Here is an 18950-nt window from a genome sequence, read left to right on the forward strand (position 1 = left end):
AATAGTGCTCCTCTCATTACTTTTTGTACAGATTAAATGAGGTAGTTGCCTTACTATGGGGTACATAGTAAGTGCAATGTAAAATGATTTGCTGTCATTACTGTAAGACACACACACTCACACAGCACGCCCCCCTCCCCAAACCTACTGACCATGAGAAACCAGAGGGGCAGTAGTCACGTGTGCCCAAACCCACCAGCCTCCAGCCCCTGGTGCATACCCAAGCCTGCAAGTGAGGAGGAGGCCAGTGTTTATCAGAGCAGCCAGGGGTGGCTTCCTGGAGGAGGTGGCACCAGCACTAGGCCTCAGATTGAAATAGAGAGGAGGGTAGACCTGGGCACCTGTCGGGGTAGGGTAGGAAGGATGTTTGGAGAGTGTCAAGGCCCAGATGGAGGTATTTACATTGATTTAGAGGGAAGCAGGGAGGGGACAGACTAACGCTCAGTAGGCACCTACTGCGTGCAGACATGTTGTATATGTTAACTCTCTGTGGAGGTGAAGACACTGTATCTGAGCACTAATGTGTGACTTTCCCAGGGTCACCCAAGCCTCCAGTGGCAGAGATGAGATTTAAACATGTGTCTGTTTGACCCTGAAGCTGTATTCTGCCCGTTGCCCAAGTCCCAGCTCTGTAAGCCTGGAGAAGGGCAGCCAATCCAAACGCCCCCACAGTGTCCCGTTCTGCTGGACTCCTAGTGATGGGAGCTTACTACCTTTCAGGACGGTTCATGCCATTTTCATATGATTCCGCTTCTTCTGACAGGGATATACAGGTTCAGCCAAAATCTAGTTGCCAAAACACAGCCCTGTGCACCCCCACGCCCCTCAGCCATGGCCCTGCCTGGTCCTGATGCTGCCTGATGGGCCGCTGCTGAGTAGGCTGCACCATTTCCTCCCAGTGCCCCCTGGATGTGTGGCGGGAATGGAAGGTGCCCTGCCCTGAGCTGCTGCAGTGTGCCGGACCCGGTGCGTGGCCCGGCCTCATCCCACATGTGGCACGGCCACCTGTAGAGTAGGCTGAGCCAAGCTCCAGTGCCCAGTCCCGGGAGCTCCATGTCCCCGACAGCCAGGCCCTCGTGTGGCATCCGGGGCAATCCAGAACAGCGCTCAGCCCCTAGTATTTGGTTTCCAGAGTATTTAAGCAGATGACTCCACTAGGTTATAATTTTAGCACATTACGGCTGATGTCTTCTTGGGTCCATAAAACAGCAAACTTTTATCACTGGAAGCAGCTCCCAGGAAGACGTGGGAAACTATCATGTCGTCGAGTCATCTGGGTATCAGTTACTGTTTGGGGGAGAGTGGAGTGTGTGGGTATTTATAGACATGTGCACCCTCCCCCGTGCACAGGCGAGCCAACCTCCGGGGGTGGGGGGTGGAGAGGATGCTGCTGGGGAGGAGAGCAGGGAGCTCTTGTCCATTCACACAACAAGCTTTATTGAGCACCTACTGTGTGCCAGGGGCTGACTGTGCAGGCTCCCTCCTGGTGGGTAAGGCAGACACCAGTAAAATAAAGGCAAATAGGGAATTCGAGATTGCTAATGGTGCAGTGATGGGATGAATGGGGTCACCTATGAGATGAGGCCCAGCCCTCTCTCAAGTAAGGAAGCACCTGAGGGAGGGCGCTGCCTGAGGAAGAGGAGGTTGTATGGCAGGGGGAGGGATCCCAAATGAGGGCATTGGCATGGGATTCTGGGGCTGTGGGGAGGAGCAGAGATGTTTTCTAAGGGGCAGTGACCAGCTACTGATGGGTTAAGCAGGTGGTCAACCAGGGTGACTGATCTGATTTATGCTTTTAAAAGATCTCTCTGGCTGCTCCAGGAGGGGCCAAAAGGGGAAACAGGGTAAGGTAGAAGTCACGAAGGCTGGGGCAAAAGTGGTAGCCATGGTGATAGAGAGAGGCAAACAATTCTAGACCTATGATGGAGTCAGAACTGGGGTTAGGGAAGAAGGCAAGGAGGACCCCTTGGTTCTTTTTTTTTTTTTTTTTAAGATTTTATTTATTTGAGAGAAAGAATGAGAGAGAGAGAGAGCACATGAGAGGGGAGAAGGTCAGAGGGAGAAGCAGACTCCCTGCCGAGCAGGGAGCCCGATGCGGGACTCGATCCCGGGACTCCAGGATCATGACCTGAGCCGAAGGCAGTGGCTTAACCAACTGAGCCACCCAGGCGCCCCGGACCCCTTGGTTCTTGGCTTGAGCCACCATGGCCGTTTTCTGAGAAGGGGAGGACCAGTGGAGGTTCGGGACCGGAAGGCGGGCAGGAGTTTGTGACTATCTCCTGGAGCAGAGATGTCCATCGGCCGTTGGGTTCATAAGCCTGGAGCTCAGGGAGAGGGTTGAGCAGGGGACAGAGCTGTGGGAGTCAGCAGCTGCAGGCAGTGTTTATAGACATAGTGCAGAGTGCCCAGGAAGAGGTGTGGATGGGGGAGGGAGAGGGCCAAGGCCTGGGCCCAGGGCTCGCTGGCATGGAGAGTCGAGAGGGAGAAGGAGCCACCATAGGAGGCTGGCAGGGCATGTCCAGGGAGAGGGAGGAGAGGTAGGGTGGTGTGGCCTCTCGGAAGCCAAAAGCGGTTCCGACAGGAAGGGGGAAGTCAGCTGTGCTGGATGATGCAGCGAGGGTGGGCACGATGGAGACACAGATGCCGCCCCACAGCTGACAACGTGGAGGCCGTGGGGGGCTGGGGTGAGCAAGTGAATGGAATCCACTGAGTGGCTGGGGAGAGTGGGAGGAGCGGGAAGGGAGAAAGGATGTCATTGACTCTTCTTGGAAGTCTTGGGAAGAGGAGAAGAGACATGGCTGGAGGCGGGCGAGTCACAGGAAACCGCCAAGGAAGGTGCTGGCGTGTCGCGGACGCCCTCCGCCAGCCGCCCTCAGTTAGGGAAGGCTCGTGTAACTCGAGCGCAGGACCGAACTGGCTCATCAACGCTGGTGTGATGCTCAGACCTTATTGGGATTTCCCAGTTGTACAAGCACTTGTGTGTGGGTGTGTACACAGGGTGTGTGTACGCGGGGCAGTGTAGCTTTGTGTAACCGGCACCGCACTCGGGACACAGGACTGTCGCATCAGTGGGGTCCCTGTGCTGCCACGCACCCCTCTGCCCAGCCACCGTCCCTCCTAGAGCTCCTGCTACCTGGTCCTCCATCTCTGTAGCTTTGTCACTTCGTGAGTGTTATGTAAATGGAATCATATGGTATAGAACCTTCTGAGATGGAAGTGTTTTTAAACTCAGCACAACAAAAGGAGGGGATTTTTGAAGGGTGGGAGATAACCAAAACCTGATTGTTTGCTGGTGGGGAGGATGACGGGATCCAGGAGAGAAGGCAAGACCTACGGTGCCCAAAGACACGGTGGTGATGGGAGCCAACTTCCTGGGGCCAGAGCGGTGGGTTCAGAGTCCGAGTGGAACACCTCAGCTTTGGCGGGCAGCACGACCGCTCCCCAGGCAGGAAGAGAGGATGCGGGCAGGAGCAGGTGGGTTTCTAGAATCTGCAGTGGGCCCATGAGGGGGTCCACATCTGCCGGCGACTGCTTTCTCAGTGAGGATGGGCGGAGGTGTCCGTTGACAGGGACCAGTCAGGTGGAGATGGGAGGCATGGGGCCAGGGGAAAAGGGATGACAGGGCCCTCTTGGAGGGCAGGAAAGCGAGTGGGCCGGGGCTTGGAGGTCTGAGATTCCAGCTCACGAAGGGCACAACCTTCATGCTGTGCTCATTTTCCAGCCACAGGTGTGAAGAGGGTGTCATCTGGGTTCATCCAGATGGGGGTTTATGAAAGGATTGCCGAGGGAGAGGGGGAGCAGTGCGTCTGAGGAATGCGTTACAGCGATGGACTGTGGACCCCAAGCGAGGCGAAGGGCATGGGGACAGAAGAGAAGGGATGAGGTGGGGGAGGTAGGATGGTCTCCATGCGCTGAAGGAAGTGTGGTAAGAGGGCTCAGGGGAGGCAGTGGTGGGCTGGGGGCTGGTGCCTGGCCGAGAGCTGTGGCAGAGGTGAGGGCCAGGCTGTGGCTTGGGATGGAGGCTGCAGGGGAGGCAGTGGTGGGCTGGGGGCTGGTGCCTGGCCGAGAGCTGTGGCAGAGGTGAGAGCCAGGCTGTGGCTTGGGACGGAGGCTGCAGGGGAGGCAGTGGTGGGCTGGGGGCTGGTGCCTGGCCGAGAGCTGTGGCAGAGGTGAGGGCCAGGCTGTGGCTTGGGACGGAGGCTGCAGGGGAGGCAGTGGTGGGCTGGGGGTGGTGCCTGGCCGAGAGCTGTGGCAGAGTGAGGGCCAGGCTGTGGCCTGGGACGGAGGCTGCAGGGGATGAGACCGGAGGTCAGGGACGAGTGTGCCCCAGTGCTGGTCACCCCTAGCATGGTGAAGCCACCTCGAGGATGACAAGGCTTGGAGTGCAGAGGGAGACAGGACCTTGCTGTGGATGAGGAGAGGTGGCTAGAAAGTTGGAAGGAAGAGGTGAGGGGGCATAGCCTGATGGGGTAGGCATTAAAGGGGCAGGAAAGAAAATTCTAGGTGGAAAGATTTGGAGCTGGGTTCTGGAAGGGGCTCAGAAGAGCCAGAACATGTCATCCTGCCCTGGCCTAGGAGAAATCATCTACAAAGTGTCACTATGCGTCCAGCCCTCAGATGGGAAAACAGAGGCCCAGAGAGGTGAAACAAGTTTCAGAAATGGCTGGAGCTTAGCCTAGGGCCTGAAAGTCAGTGGAGTAGGGAAGAAGGCAGGTTCTGGACTAGCATGTTGCCTGGGCTTGAGTCCTGCCTCTTCTACACATACGCTGTTTTTTAAATCTTTCTGGGCCTTTCTGAAATGGAGCTATTGACAGTACATACTACAGAGGTGGCCCTGAGGATTGAATGAGTTAATGCATCCATCTTGTGAATCACTGGGCCAACCGTTTTTACATATAGGGAAATTGAGACCCAGAGAGAGGAATTGACCTGTCCAAGCCCCAGTGGTCCTCAACCTCCCTGCCAGGGCCAATCCCCCTGCCCCAGGGGCACCCCACCCACGGCATGGCCCCCCCTTCCCCAGAACACATGCTCTGTCCAGCATCATCCTGGATGCTCCAGCAGCCCCATGGAGGAAGCAGGGTGAGGGCCTCATTCCCATTTGATAGATGTGGAAACCGAGGGCAGGATGGTGTCTTCACTCCCTGTGTCTCCCAGAGTGCCGAGGTAGGGTAGAATCTTTATTATCAGCCAGTCTTCACTGTGGGGAACACAAAAATGACACAGATGCTCTTCCTGTCCCTGTGCCACAGTCTCGTAGGGGAGACAGGACAAAATAATGAGCAAAGGTAGTAATATTAAACAGTGGAATACAGGTCAAGAGACAATTGCTCAAGGAGACAGATTTAAGGGCTGGAGAGAAGGAAAGAAGGACTCTGGTGGTGAAGGAGCCGGGTTTTGAAGGGTGGCGTGAGCTTAGCAAACTGGAGGCAGGAGAGGAGGGCACCAGGGGGACGAGGGAGGGGAGCTGCGTGAGCAAAGGCCCAGAGAGGGGCTGGGGAGGAGGTGTCCGGCTAGAGCAGAAGAGGCGCGAGAAGACAAGGCTGTGCGGGCTGACTCCTGAGACATCTCAGTCTTGAAGACGGGTGAACCAGATGCCCCAGAGGCTTGTGAGCTGATGCCAACGATGGGTCCCCCACGGCCCAGCATGCCTGCAGCTGCCAAGAGCTGTGGCAGGGGGCCTGTAGGCAGAGGGGGGCTGGCCCCTGGGGGCGACTGGCCAGCTGCCTTGTGACCTTGAGCCAGCAAACTCTGCAAATGGGGCTCTCACAGCACCCCTTGCTCCTTCCTCAGCCAAACTGAAGCCAGCGCTGGGAGTGGTGGGATGGAGGTGAAGGCTTTTAGCTCTCTGGCAGAGATGCCGAGCAGAAACCCAAGGCGCGTCAGAAAGCAGTTTCAGGAGATCCTTTGATTTAGGGAACAAGGTTTTGGCATCAAACGGCGATGAGAGAGTAGAGACGACCCGCCACGCGGTGAAACTGAACGCTGTCAGCCTCATTAATCTGATGCCTCCGTGTTCAAAGCCGCACCTAATTAGAAGGAGCCGTGACTCGCCCCCGGCTGGGCGGCCCATTGTTCCCACTGGACAAGTCACACCAGGTGACTTCAAAGCGCGCTCCTCTGCGTCCCTCTGCCGAGCAGCGCCCACTAACCAGCGTTTAGAGCCGGGCTGCCCTGGCTGGTGAGCTTGGCTGCGCTTCGGTCGGTGCCAGAGCTGGGGGCCTCCACTCAGCTTGCTAGCTCCTGGGGGGACAGGAGTGCAGGCACAGGTGGGGGTGAGGGCTAGCCCTGCCTCACGGGGCCCAGAGGCCTGGAAGGAGCCAGAGAAGGCAGAGAAGCCACTGATGTCTCTTGGCCATACTCTCTCCTTCCTTCCTTCCCCTTCCAGGTAGGACTCCTCCTGAGAGGGCCGAGGAGCCAGCCTTGGATGCCCAGTCAGAGGTCACACTTGGTCTGGGGACACCCTGTGGGGTCTCGCTGAGTGGTCTGATCTGCAGGACTCTGGAGATATAGGGTCCCGCCTTCCCCTGTTTTGACCCCCATCCCCCACTGTGCCCAGGGCTCTGTACACAGCAGGTGCTCAGTAAGGGTCCGTTGGCCAGTGTAGCATTTGTCTCAGCTGGTGACTGCACCCTGACATGCACATCAGAGGCCACAGGCCAACAGTGTCCCTTGGATGCATCCGGTTGGAGTTGGGCAAGGCTCTTAGCATTGATGGCACTTCAATGTGGAACAGCTGGGGACAGGGAGACTGGATTTTTGTCTGCCTTCCAGGATGGTCAGCTAACTGCAGTTGAGGCTAGAGACCAGGAAGGCACAGGAGGCAGACTCCGGGCAGGGAGCCTAAAAGAGCCCCAGACTGGCAGTCAGGATTCCAGGATCCCAAGCCTGCTGTTGCCGCTGACTGGCCACCTTGTACAGGTTGTCTGCCTTCTGCGGGCCTCAGTTTCCAAATCTGTGGGTTGAGAATGATCGCTCCATCTTGTCCAGTTTCTTGGACTTCATACAGTAAGGCCAGATGGGGGACTAAGCCTGGACCTGCCCCGGCAGCTGTCCAAGATACGGGGAGGTGGGGGGACTAGACACACTCCTGGTTTTGCTTGCACACCTCTGGAGGTGGGGCATTCTCCACCTTTTGAGGCTGCCATTTTCACTGCTGGGTAGTTGCCCTCATTAGAGTGGTCATGGTGTTAACTTCCCGGGGCTGCTGGAACAAACAGCCGCAAACCTGCTGCCTCAGAAGAACAGGAATATCGTCTCTCATGGTTCTGGAGGCTGAACGTCTGAAATGAAGGTGTTGGCAGGGTCATGCTCCCTCTGAAGGCCCTGGAGGAGGAGGCTTCTTGCCTCTTCCAGCTTCCCAAGGTTGCTGGCAACCTTTGGTGTTCCTTGGCTCACAGATGCATCACGCCAGTCTCTGCCTTTGTCTTCACATGACATTCTCCCGTGTGTGCATCTGTGTCCAAATTTACCTCTTTTTATAAAGACACCAGTTGCTGCATTGGAATCCACCCGAATCCAGTATGACCCCGTCTTAACTAGTTACCTCTGCAATTACGAATGAGCTCTTTCCAAATAAAGTCACAGTCTGAAGTTCCAGGTGGACATGAATTGGGGGGGGCACAGTTCAACCCGGTACATTCATCTTCCTTCTCTGGAGCCCAGACATCCATCCTGTGACTTCACCCCTGCAGGTTCTCCCCCTGCCCAGTCCCCGCTCTGTCAGCCTCCTGTGCCCCAACCGGGTTCCAGCCCCGCTGTGCCCTTGTCTGCTCTTTGGGGCATACCGGCTTGCTGGTGTCACAGACACTTATCTGGCCGGGGGCCTGTCTTATCTCCTGGGCTTTGGAGTCTCTCCTATTCTTCTCACCTTTTAGGTTCAGAACTCCCAGGGCTGCGCTCCGGGACTCAGCCCTGGTCCCACCAATTACCAGCCGCCTTGATGTGTAACACTATAAACCCCTTTACCTCATTATAGGAAATTTCTTTTGAATGGCTTTAAAAACCATCTCATTACACAGGAAGAACTGTAATTACCTTGCTTAAGATGGGGGTTCTGGACGAGCTGGTGCCTGGCGCTGTCAAAACCGCGGGACAGGGTTCCCGACTGGCTAGTCTGGCCAGGAGGCTGAGCTCCTCCTCTCCCCCATTTAATCCTCTCGGACCTCTTGTCTCCTGGGATCTGGGCACCCTCGTCTCTGTTGGTGGCCCCAGGAAGTCAGAGCCTCCCACAGAAAGACAGAGTTGCAGAGGGCCCTGGGCTTGGATTGGTGCTCATGTGATGGTCAGAGCCCCCCTAGCTGTTGTCGGGGACTGTCCAGCCTCTTCCCAAGCTCACCCTCCTGGAGCCTGGTGGAGCTTGCCTGGTGGTCCCAGAAAATCGCAGCCGGGGGAGACTCCCGAGGTCAGTAGGTCCAGCCCCTGCCCTCAACCCCTTGCTCAGCCCTCTCCCCCACCCCCTGGCAGCCTCCTGAGAAGGGACCCCAGCCCATCTTCCTGGGATCGTCTTCCCGGAATCAAGGCTTCTGTCCAACCTGTTTGGGAGATTTCCTTTGTGTCTGGCTAAAACTCCTGCTGCCCCAGTGCTCACCTGATGTTGAGCTCCTCTCTTCCCCCGGCTGTGTGACCTTGGGCAAGTCACATGACCTTTTCGAGCTTGTTTCCTCACGTGCAGAGTGATCAGGATTGTTTCTTCTTCAAGGGTCATGGTAGGCATGGGCTGTGGGCCATGGGTGGGGGATGCCTGGTGTTGGGCACATAGTGGTAAGAAAACCCATGATGCTGCCCTTGCCCCAGGGGAGGCTAAGAGCAGCTCAGTGTCCCTCAGTGGCCCTGGGTAGGTGGGGCTCTCCTCCCCTGTGCCCCTCCCCCTCCCCTGCCCAGGGGGTTATGTGTGTGTGTTTTGGGGGGTGGTTACAGGGATGATTGCTTCCCTTTTTCTTGATCCCCTTCCCAGCTCTGCCCAGGCCAGAGCTGTGGTTACAGTGGGGGCCACTTCCCAAGCCTTACCCTCTCCCGAGGTTGCCACCATGTGTTAGGGTAGCTGTAGAGGGAGAAATGAGGGCCTCAGGGTGCCCCTCATGGGAGATAACCCCCGTGGGGCTTTTTTTGTTGTTGTTGTTGCTGTCCTGACCTTTTCAGTTTTTGGCATGCTGATAGGCTGCCGGGACGAATTTGGTCCCCACTGACTAGTTAGGTGGGCCATGGTGAGGGGCTGGAGGCGTGTGGAAATGTCAGTGATGTCTGCAGAGCCTGGCAGAGTGGCTCCCTCGGGAGAGGGGCCGCTGTGCCTGTGTAGGACAGCTCTGGAGAGAGACCTGGTTCCCCAAACCATAGACCTGCTGGTCGGGGGTTGGGGGGAGGGTGTGTGTGAAGAGGCCCCTGGGAGGGAGGATAGAGCAGTCGAGGTTTAGACCCTCCCCAGCCTCTCAGCGCAGACGCCTTCCTAGGGAGCGTTTGTCTCCAGGATCCCTTCGCCCCCTCCCAGTCTGGCCTAGGTGGTCCCGCTTGTGCCCCCTCAGCCCTGGACTGCCACCACAGCCCATTCAGGACACTGGAGGCCCTGCATAGGCGGCTGGAAGGAGTCACGTTTGTGTGGGTGCCTCTCCCCAGAGCTACTCAGAGGACCGACCACGCTGGGCTTATTCACTTGGCACCCCCAGTGCCCAAGCAGTGCCCGCTGCCTGGGGCAGATTTATGCAGAGATCGAGTGATAGGAGGGTTGGGCCTCATGGCTAAGTCTCCTTGACCAGACCAGTGAACCCTAGGGGCAGGGGCCCTGCCTGCCTCTGAGACAGGCTCATCTGAGGTCAGGAGGTGTCTCCTCCCCTGCCCCCCTCCTCCCAGACGTCTGTCCCTTGGGCCTGCCCAGCGATGGAGCAGGAGGTCCCAGTGCTCACAACATGCATGGCCATGGTTTGCTGCAGGCCCTGCTCTGCTCAGTCCCCAGCTGCCCTGTCTCCCGCAGGGGGTCTGCATGGCGTCCCGGCACAGCCACCACCATGGGCGCAGGCCAGGGAGGCAGAGCCGTGCCTATTTTTTTTTTTTTAAGATTTTATTTATTTATTTGACAGAGGGAGACATAGCAAGAGAGGGAACACAAGCAGGGGGAGTAGGAGAGGGAGAAGCAGGCTTCCCCGAGGAGCAGGGAGCCCAACATGAGGCTCGATCCCAGGACCCTGGGACCACGACCTGAGCTGAAGGCAGACGCTTAACGACTGAGCCACCCAGGCGCCCCAGAGCCGTGCCTATTTGAGTGTCTGCGCCTGCCAACATCCTCTTCTGGGACTCCAGATATGGCTTCTGGGACTGCCTGGCGAGGCAGGGAGGGCAGACTCGCCCCTGTCTGCTCCTGAGTGATGAACCTCAGGCGGGATTCCTGTTTATTGAGCACCTCCTGTGTTCCAAGCATGGCAACAAGGTAGCTGTGGCCCCTTCCCTCATGAAGCTCACAGGTTTGGGGGGATGGAGGTGGGACAGATAATAAACAAGTCAACAAACAAATAGATGTATAATTGCAAATTTTGACAAGTGGTACAGGGGAATGATAGAGAATGCAGAGTTGGGGGTGGCCCACTGAGACAGCGCAGTCTGGGAGGGCTTCTCTGAGGCAGTGTCTCATCCCATAATCGGATGGTGAGGAGGAAGCTGTGTGCAAGGAGGGGTGAAGAAACCTGGAGGAACCTTGGTGTGTTGAGGAGCTGGAAGAAAATTCATGGAATGGGAGGAAGACAGCCGGAGGAGGTGGGGTCAGGGTAGGTGGCAGGGCTGACCCACAGATTGTGCCTGACCCATCAGGCACAATCTGTGGGCCATGGTAAGGAGGCTGGGTGCATCTTGTTCTAAGAGGAAGTTAATGGAGGGTTTCCAGCAGGGAAGGGATCTCATCTAACTTAGGGCTCAGTGATACTGCCCTGCTCGCCTTGTGGGGGACATTGGAGTGGCACAAGGACAAAGGGTGTATCCAGCAGGTGATGGTGGGCCCTGCTGGGGATGAAGGTGCAGAGAGAAGGTTGGGTTGGAGACACATTCAGGACTTGTGCTGGGTCAGAGGGAGGGAGTTGGGAAGGAGTCCCAAGGGCTCCTAGTTTTCTTGTGTGCACAGCTGGGCCAATGGTGGAGACATTCATAAAAACAGGGATGCTGGTAGAGGAGTGGGCTTGGGGGAAGAGGAGGGATGAGGTGTTTGTGGGATATCCGGGGAGTGGGGGAGATGGCAGGGGTGTCAGGATCTTCATGGTAGCAATCAGGTGACTGACATATTCTTATCACCATTTTATGGATGATGGCTCTGAAGCTCAGGAAGGCCACACGTCTGGTGTTGCTCAGCTGGGATGTGAACCCAGAGCTGTCCCCTCTTGAGCTGACCCCCCAAACTTGTGTAGTCTTCTGTCTGAGAAGAGCAGTGCTTTATCTGAAAGGATGAGTTGTGAGTGGTGGGATTTTAGGTGTGGGTGGGCAGGGCATCTCCCAGTGTTGCCACCTTGGTCTTCACCCAGGGCTACACCTGGGTTCACTTTCGGACTCTCTCCCCAGTATTACACTTGTAGTGCCCTTTATCAGGAGGCCTTAGCTGCCCTGGGGAGGGTTGGGGGCAGCTCAGCTCTGTGGCCCCATTATGCCAGGAGGGCATCTCAAAAAGTCTTTCAATTTTTCAGCCTGAGAAGAGGTCTCAAATCAGCCCTGAGTTGAGGCAGAGGAGCCCAGGACAGGGTGGCTCCCTGGGGCTCTGCCACCTCCTGTTCCCTTCCTGGGCCTGGGAGGGGGCTTAGGGCTTGCCAGACCCCCATCTACTGGAGCCCCTCCTCTGCTGGCTGGGTTGGGCAGTCAGAGGGCTGGTAGAAAAAGCACTGGACCAGGATGGGAGTCCTGGGGCTGCCATTCACCCCTAGTGACCTCAGTGTCCCCACCTGGACGGAGAACCCAATGAATGAATGAGTCCTAAGGCCTTCTCCCTCAGGCATTCCAGGATCTCCATCGTCTGAGGTCAGAGAGGAAAAGGCTTGGACTGTGGAGTTGTGGTCAGGGGACAGAACTGGTTAGGGGGCCTAGAAAACATAGCCAGGGTGATGGATGCCGAGCTAGTGGTGGTGGGGCAACTTCAAGGCAGAAGCCAGCGGCATGGGGAAGGTCTGGGGAGGGACAAGGGACTAGGGGGCACACACAGACATGAGCCAGTTCATATGATGAAAGATTAACCCCGCAGGTTCTCTGTAAGAATATGGGAGTGCAGCAGCTCTCCTTAGAGCCAACTATGACATTGGCCTCTGGTGTGGACTGGCCACAGTAGCTGGTGACTGGGTCAGGGCTCAGTGTGTGACCAAGGTCAGGGCTCCTGTGAGAGCAGGATCAGGGATCAGTATGTGAGCAGGGTTGAGGCTCAGTGTATGACCAGGGTCAGGGCTCTGCCTGGTTCTCTAGGTGGAGTCCCACCAGGGCAGACCCAGTGCCCTCCTCAGCCATACTCCCTCTGAGCTCTCAGTGCTCATCTCCCCCCATGGGGCTTATTATTTAAGTGCCCAAGGCTGACGTCACTTACTCTGGGCCTTGGTGTGAAAAAGCCAAAGCCCTGGCCAGGAATCTGGTTATAATGTCTGGAGCTCCTCCAGAACTTACCATGTACCAGACACTGTGTGTGTGTGTGTTTTATTCTCCCCATTTGATAGACCAGGAACCTGGAACTCAGAGGTGAAGGGACTTTCTGAGGTCAGCCAGCTAGTTACGTGGTTGAGCTGGGATAAATCTCTCTGTTCCTTTCCCCCTTTCCAGGCTCCCTCAGCATCCCTCCCTGGGGCAGAGAGGGGCTCAGCAGAATTCTTCCTGCCCAGGCCCCCCATGGAATCTTATTCTCTTTTCCGTATACACTGGGGGCTGTCAGTTCAGCCTTCCTCAGGCTGAAGCTCCCTGGGCAGGCCAGGTGGGGCTGAGGATGGACTAGGAGACCCTCCTCCAAGGTCCAAGGCTTATAGGCAGGTCCTGTCCTCACAGCAGCTGGGAATGGGTGGGACTTGTTGGTGGGGCCCCAGAAAGCCCAGGAATTTGGCTTTGCCCTTTTGTTGGAAGGGAAGGGGACAGACTGAGTGGAGGCATTTGGAAATCATGGTCCTGAATTTGAGAGCTTTGGAGGGTCCTTCCCAGCACCCCTGACATCACCGCTACAGGCATTTTCCTTTTCTGCCTCCAGGAAATAGTGTGAATAGGACCCCCCTGCATCCTGTAGGCCTAGACACCTCACACTACAGAGGGGGTGACTGAGGGCCAGAGAGGAGAGACATTTGTGCCAAGACACATGGTATGTTAGTAGAGAAGAGGGACCAGCACCCCAGGGCCCTATCCCTCACTGCCAATGTTCCTCGATGTTCCCTCTCCCAGACTCAAAGCCCTTGGGGAAACTGAACGCCCACGAGCCCACAGAGCAATCATATTCTAACAGTGGGATTCTGAGCACTGGACCAGCTGTTCTCTTGGGGCTTCCTGACCCTTCTCAGACATTTCTCAGTGATAAGAGTCTGCCCGTTTGTAAGTCATTTGGACAGTTTCATGGGAGAGGAGTGGTCCGGAATTTGAGTGAAGTCCCAGGAGGGAGGGTCAGCAGCAGCCCCTTGCATGGCTTACCTGTCCTGTGAGATGGAAACCCCAGCAGGCCTGTGAGGTGGACAGGACCATCTTGTGTTCCAGCGGGGGCGTCTGCAGCTCAGGGGGGTAGAGTGATGGGCCTAGAGTTTTCCAGCCAGGTTCTCACCTGCATCTGCCTGCTCTGAAGCCAGTCCCCATTATGTACCCAGACTGGGGCATTAGAAAGGAGAGAGGGTGAGAGTTCCCTGCCCTTAAGAAGCTGTTGAGAGAATGAGATTGAAGTCAGAAAAGTAGAAGGGAGCAAGGGCTCCATTAGTGCTGTGTGCACGGATCGCAGCCGTGCCAGGAGCCCAAGAGAGGCGAGTGGGGAAGGCTGGGTGAAGTTTAGAATGAGGACGGGTTGCTAAGGCTGTGGGTATAGGGCTGGGGGCCAGGAAGGCTGCAGCCAAGAGCTGTCCAGTGCTGAACAAAAACAGGTCCGTAGGGTTTGTCTGCAGTCCTTCCTGGACACCTTGGAGTGTCCCTCCTTATGCCTGAGCCTCAGTTTGCTCTCCTGGCAAATCGAGTGCTGCTATCTGCATCATGGCCTTGTTGAGAGGATAAGGGACGGCCATCGAGGATTGTGCTGAGCTCGCAACCTGTAGTCGATACAGGCATAGGGAGGGGTGGCTTATTTGGGGCCTCACCACCTCTCTTAGGTGTCCGCCAGCCTTTAGGCCTGGATACCTCATGTGGCAGACAGGGCACCCGGGGACCAGAGAGGGAAAGACACTTGTGCCAAGAAACACAGTGTATTAGGAGAGGAAAGGGCCATCCTCAGCATCCTCTCTCCCACTGCCAGTATTCCTAGATGGTGCCTCTCCCAGGCTCAGAAGCCTTGTGGAAACTGAACAGCTCTGAGGACTCAAAGGAATGGTTCTCTACCAGTGGGAGTCCAGGCGCCGTGACTTCTGTTCTCTTGGGCCTTCCTTACCCTCTCCCTGCACTAGCCACAGCCCCCAGGTGGCCTTGTCATAGTTCTGGGCTGAGTTTCATCTCCCCTTAACCACACTTCCTCGCCCACCGCCCCCCACCCCGGCCCCATGCAAAGATCCTTCTCAAGCCCTGTTGGCAACATAAGGCCTCCTAGGTGCCCCATCTCACCAGGAAGATGGGATGCTTTTGGGGAGGGCTGAGTGGGGCAGAGGGCTGCTGGAAGTCAAAGGAGAGACCTCTGTCACCCTCTCCTGCCTCGTCTTCTCAAACTGCCTGGCCCCCTGCCAGCCCTGGGTATGGGACAACTTGCAGCACTGGGAGGGGTGTCAGGAAGAGTCCGCCCCTAAAGACCCCTCCTGGGCCTGCTGATTATGCTTTGACGTGCCTTCCGCTGTCAGCCCCATGAGCCCTTCTGGCCTTTGGCACCTCCTGGTCCATGAGGAACAGACAGTCCTAGGTGAGTCCCAGCTCAGCCACTCCCAGCTGTGACCTTGGGCAAGGGGCATTACCCCCAGGAGCCCGTTTCCTCATTAAGTGGGAATAATCATACCGACCCGGGTTGGTGTGCAGTTCCAGCATAGACACACAGCGAAGGCCACAGCTGCTTTTCTCCTCTTCCCTCTCCCTTCACCCCTGCCTGCTTAGAGCCCGAGAACTTCTAGAACCTGGAGTGTGGGTGAGGTTGGTCCTGGGAGGACAGCATGGGGGAAGCTGCAGGTATAGGGCCACACTCAGCACCAGTGTTTTGTACACCATGAGGGCCAAGCTGAGCTGCCCCTGCAGACGCTGTGTAGCCTCTGACCTGGCTCTGGAAGCGTCCCCTCTGCAGCCCCCAGCCCCATTTCACTTACCCAGCTCAGGAGGGCCGCTTAGAGTGATGCCGCCAGCACTGGGAACTCGCAGACCTTGGCCACTAGTGACACCCACCTTGCCTGCCGCCCAAGCCCTAGATCCCAGTCGACCCTCCACAAGCCAGTCCAGTGAAAGGGAGTCTAGGAGCAGGGCAGGCTCAGGCTCATCTCTACCTCAGTCTCTCTGTGCACCAAGTGCTCACACAGAGCCTGGCACATATTTTAGTGCTCCACATGCTTTAGCTATTTTTATTAGTAGTAGTAGTAAGAGGAGGAGGGGGAGGATAGCAGTCCGGTTTCATGGAAGAGCAGGGTGAGGCCCAGAGCAGTTAAAAGCCACCACCTCTGTGAAGCCTTCCAGGCTCTGCCTCTTCTCCCAGAAGTGGCTCCTCCTTCCTTTTGACTTCTTTCAGTTTCTTTCCAGTGCTCTAGCTTGGGCAGGGCACACAGTGGGGTGGATTCCAAAGTGGGGAAGGGGTAGTTTGGAGGAGCAGCTCCCCAAGGCTCTGGGTGCTATCAGGGGGCCTGCAGCCAGGAGGCCCATCTGCCCAGGGACCCTACAGTTGGGTGCACCCCAGCCCCAGCTCTCACTCCCCTTTACCGGCTCCCCTGCCAGCACCGCCTGACTAACAGGTGTGGTGAGAACCGGGCCGTCCCCCCCGACAACCTTGGCCTCTGCCGCATCTGCATGTCTGCTCCTGGGGCATCTGCCCTGTCCTCCTATGGAGGTCCACCTTCCTCTTAGCCCCCTCCCCAGCGGGCAAGATTCTGATCGCCTTAGTTCACTACCAGCTGGTTAGCAGTTAAACTCAGGCCAGTAAAAGTTAATTGAGCAAAAGTGTGTGCCAGGCACTGGGGCTCCTGTGAGGACTGGACTCCAAGAGGCCCCGCCGCCTGAGAGGGGAAGGGGACAGTCGTCTGGGTGCACCTACCGGGCACTGGGAACTGCTCTCCCTACCTGAGCACCTGAGAGGCGGGTGCTGCCCGGGCTTACCGATGAGGAAACTAGGGCCCAGGGAAGCAGGGAACCTGCTTGCAAGTGCTTGGCATGGACGGGCTGGCCTTGGGGCCTCCACTGGGACCAGAATGGGGGAGTCGCTCCGGTGCTGACCCAGGTGGCTTCCATCAGTGGCAGCAGAAGCTGGAGGCAGTTAGGCTGCTCTTCGCTTTTCCAGACACCTGGCTGGGCCCTTGGGAGCCTACACTCTGGGGAGACTCTTAGCACCCCTTGAGCATAGGGCAGCCTGAGGCCACTGCACAGGGCACCTGCTAGGGCGGTCGTGGGGCCTGCTCTTCCCTGCTGGGGCTCCCTGACTCTCCCCTCCCTGTAGCCATCTCAGGGGGCCCAGGAAGCTCTTACCCTCTGGCCCTGCCCGCGTGCCCCCTCCTCTCTCAAGTGGGCCTGAAGGCCCAGCTGTTCTTTCTCCGTACCCCATCTGCCCTTTCCGGCCTCCTGCCCACAGAGGAGATCGGTGCTTTGCACTGTGAACCTGCCTCCTTTCATTTCATACTTTTTCTCCGGCTTCCCACCCCATCGGGGAAGGAGAGGTGCTTCTACTCCAGACTGAGTCTCATTCCTGTCCTGGCCCGCGAGCCAGCCCTTGTTGTCAGGCCTTCCCCTTCCACAGCTCCTTTGTGGCTTTTGCTCTTAGCCGTTCCCCAGTTCTGGAGGATATGAGTGCCCCGAGCCAGTGGCCATCCCCGGTCAGCCCTGCAGGCTGCCGGGCTGTGGTCTGAGCCCCGCCCCAGCTCTCACCACTGGAGACTGGCAGCAGCTGTGGATGCCCACCCACGCCGTGTGGCCGTGGAACTTCCTGGGCAGCACTCCTGGGTCTCAGTTTCCCATTCTGCTGAGTAAGATCGGAACAAGGCCCGGAATATAGCGGGCGCTCAACAAATTCTTGTTGAATTAGTGAACTAAGTAACTCATCCCTGGCTCATCTGGCTCACCTGAATGTTGTGTGATCAAGGCAACTCCTGGATTTAAAAAGCCTTGCAAAGTTTGACAGTGTTGTTTGGACAGGAGCATCCATCATGCTCGGTGGGACACTGCTGTTGTCTTACCGCGGTGTTAGAACCACGGCCTTCCCTTGGCAGATGCAGCCTCCGGAGTCCCTCATGCATCCTCTCCTCCTTTCCAGCCCTTTGCCTGCCTTGGGCCCCAGCTTCTCTCCCCTACTCATTGCCTGAGTCCTGCCTCAGTCACTGCTTCCTATCTTCTCCTGTGTCCTCCGTTCTCGACCCGGGGGCAGCTGGGGTGGTATTTCGGAAGCACAGATTGGGGCCTGTCACGCCCCACTTGAAACCCTTCCAGCTGCTCATGGCTCTCGGGCCGAGAGCGAAAGCCCTGTCTCTGCACACGAGGCCCTCCCCGGGGGAGAGGAGCTGTGTCCCTCCGTACCCATCTTTCGTACCCCTGGGCATTGGCACAGGCTGCCCCTCTGCCTGCAGGACCCTTCCCCATTGCTTTCAAACCCGGTTCCTTTTCCCTCAAGGCCCTTCTCAAAGACCCTTCCCCTGGATTGGGGGCCCCCCGGCCCTGTTTCCCCAGCAACTTGGGCTCTCACTCTCACACAGTCCCTGAGTCGTTGTCCCTTATCTCCCTGTGGGCCCCCCCTACGCACTTGTCCCATTAGACTGTGAACTCCCTGATGCAGGATCTTGGGAATTTTTGTACCTTTAGTTCACAGAAAGCGTTAGAGAGCATTTGCTGAATGAATCAAGGAATGAATCAAGGAATAAGTTGCCCTCGCCTGCTGTGGGGACTCTGGGCTGGGCCTTTGGGTCTATAGTGGGGTGTGGGAGCACGCAGCAGCCTCTACCTACCCTCAGGGTGGCCTTCCTTTCTGATGTCCCACTGAGGGTAGTCACTGGTTCTGGAATCACCCTCAGAATGGGCCTTCCTGGCCCAGCCACGTGCCTTGAGACAGCAGTAGCTGGATCTGCAGTGAGGGGTCCTGAGCTGTCCCAGGGATTTCCTGCAGACTGAGAGTGGCGCAGGAATCCTGAAGAGCCAGAGGGTCTGCAGCATCTCCCCACCTGGCTCTCAGCCCTCCTGCCCTGTTCCCCACCCAGCTAGAGCCATTTGGCCCTTGCCCCCTCCCAGGTCAGCCCTGCCCCTCTTGACCCCTAAGAGTCCTCCCGGTCTGAACCTGCAGCACCTCAGCCCTGTGCAGGGAACCCAGCACCGAGTCCCGCCTCTGTGCTGCTCTGACCCGGCCTCAGCCCTGCCTTGGGCCCTGACAGTCCTGCAGACGGTCTGCCCACCGCTTTGCTCTCACAGACTCATGTCCTGGGGTTTCTGGCTTTCTGGCTCCGCTTCCCTGGTGCTGACCACCTTCCCCCGAGTGTCACCTTCCAGGGGACCCAGCCCCTGCCTCTGAGCCTGCCGAATCTGGGCAGAGTTTGAGGCTCCCTGTCCGAGAAGGGGGCCTGGGGAAGATGGGAAGGAGGCAATGCTGCCCCGGTCTGAGGGAACCCCTAAGGCACACAACCGCTAGACACTGGGCGGGGAGCCCTGAAGGTGGGTTTCTGGGTTTCTGGCTGGAG

At 57.4% G+C, this 18950-nt stretch overlaps 1 protein-coding gene across 7 annotated transcripts in view; it reads left to right on the forward strand.

Annotated features, from left to right (window-relative positions):
* Positions 1-18950, forward strand: part of LINGO1 (leucine rich repeat and Ig domain containing 1) — a 191265-nt gene that overhangs the window by 88752 nt on the left and 83563 nt on the right. The window lies entirely within an intron of this gene.

The sequence above is a fragment of the Callorhinus ursinus genome, unplaced genomic scaffold (assembly GCF_003265705.2).
Source record: "Callorhinus ursinus isolate GAN/ISIS: 27379988/994484 unplaced genomic scaffold, GSC_fseal_2.0 scaffold25, whole genome shotgun sequence".
In the NCBI taxonomy this organism is placed as follows: domain Eukaryota; kingdom Metazoa; phylum Chordata; class Mammalia; order Carnivora; family Otariidae; genus Callorhinus; species Callorhinus ursinus.